This window comes from Populus euphratica, unplaced genomic scaffold (assembly GCF_000495115.2).
Source record: "Populus euphratica unplaced genomic scaffold, PopEup_1.0 scaffold729.1, whole genome shotgun sequence".
Classification (NCBI taxonomy): domain Eukaryota; kingdom Viridiplantae; phylum Streptophyta; class Magnoliopsida; order Malpighiales; family Salicaceae; genus Populus; species Populus euphratica.
Genome location: NW_011500607.1, coordinates 18,504 through 20,784, shown reverse-complemented (window position 1 = coordinate 20,784; position 2,281 = coordinate 18,504).

Sequence of the window (2,281 nt, the reverse complement as noted above, 5' to 3'; positions counted from 1 at the left end):
TCTTTTAAAGTTCTATTACACATCAATTCCATAATTTCTCTATCTTTAGATATTAATCCTTTATAAAAGTGTGAAACCAATCTCCATGTTTCAAAACCATGATGAAGACATGTATTAAGCAAGTATTTATACCTATCCCAATACTGGTAAAATGTTTCTATCGTCTTTTGAGTGAATTTGGTCATTTGTCTTTTGAAAGAGTTTGTTTTATGAGAAAGGAAAAATTTCTTTAAAAACTATTGTTGTATTTCATCCCCAGCACGAATGGATCCTAGTCTTAAATTTTGTAATCATGTTTTAACTTTATCTTTTAAAGAAAAAATGAAAAAATTAATCTGATAGTGTTCATGCTACAATTTGAGTCATTATAAATGTTACAAACTTCTTCAAATTCTCTCAAATGCAAGTATGAATTTTCTAAATCTAAGACATGAAAAGAAGGTAAAAGTTGAATAATGTCTGGCTTAAAATTGAAGTGAAATGCATTGGGAGAGAAAATTATGCATGATGATGCATTTGTTCTTATTGAATTCATGTAGTCTCTTGGTGTTCTAATTTGATTATTTTTATTATTCTCATTATGAAGCGATCGGTTTTTTTCTTCAACCATGCTTTCTAATGAAGATGAAAATACCCTACAAAGTCTATTATTTAATGTACATGTTCAAACTCTCATGCCAGTGCAAAAAAAAAAAAGAAAAGGAAAACAAAAATTAGAAAAACAAATAAAAGTGAAAACAAAAGGAGATAAAAAAAAATATAATTTATAGAATAACTTATATTCTCAACAATAGCACTAAAAATTTGACACGATCAACAGATTTAATGTCTTCTTTCAAGTGTAAGAGAGTCAAAATATAAATAACTAAGCAATAGCGGGGTCAAACTATAAGGAGGTTAACTGTATAAATTACAAATAAAAAAATAGATAATAACAGAAAAGAAGTTGAAGAAAGCTTTGAGATGTAATATTGATGTAAGGATTTACATAAATATAAAACAATTGTCAAGGTTAAAGGATCTACTAATGGTTTTTAAATAAGTATAAAATAAGCTCTTTTTTATTACTCAATTGGAAACCACACACAAAGTAGGTTCCAATCGAATGATTTGTCATTAATAGCTCATTATAAATTATTAACATGATCATATTAATTATCTTATATAAGTAACACCAATACTTTTAAATATTGTCAGGAATTTATAATGTTAACTTATGTTAATAACAAATCAAGTTCCTTTCATAACATAAATATCAATTATACTATATAGTTGGCTATGAAGGATCAAAGCATTTATTGTACTAAGTGTTATACAATATAAATCTAGATTAACCATTTAACAAGCAAGGTACTAAGAATTAATAAAATAAAAATGATAAGACATGTTAATAGTAAGTCGTTTATAATATAATCATTGAAATCCATATTAAGTTTATATTATACTTATTCTAGCACTATTAGAGGTGAATATAATTAATAAAACCTTTTCACCTTAACATAATAAACTTAGCTAAACATAATGAAAAAGAGAAATATAAATAAACAAGAGGTGAATATAATTATATAAGTATAGTAAAGGAAAGAAGAAACATAAATAAGAGATTAATGAAAGCAAAACTCAAGCATTACAAAAATATAAAGAAAGGGAGCAAGAATATGATCTTTATCTGAAAACCAAGATGCTTAATGATTAGTACTTAAAAGTGCATTTTTATCAAGATTTTATATCATCATTTTGTACTTGAAGTATCAATAACTCCTTAACTAAAACATGTTTTATAATAACATATCTAATAATATAAGATACCTTTAATTTGTGATAAATATTCATTTTAAATGCAAGCCTATCACATAAATAAAAGGATTGATTGATGAGTTTAAGAACTAAAATTGAAAGGACAAAGAGATGGTCAAACTTAGAAAAGAGATGTTGATGTAGTCCAAATCAGAACACTATTCTGTAATTGGGTCATATCTGGAGCTATAGATTTTAGATTTAGGTCTACTTTATATGGATGAAAAGACAAGAGAATATAAGGATTGTCACTAAGTCAAGAGTTAACCACTCACTCATCAATTAGTTATCAAATCAATAGTTCCTAATTTTGACCTATAAAAGAGGCATTTGCCATGCATTTAGGCATTTTGGTTTCCAGCTCAAAATCATACTTTTGCTTTCTCTCTTTGTATTTTTTTAATGTTTAGGTTTTATTTTTATTAATATCAAGTTTATGCCTTTCATTTTCTTTCATTTACTTAGTTAACTTTTATCTTATTTA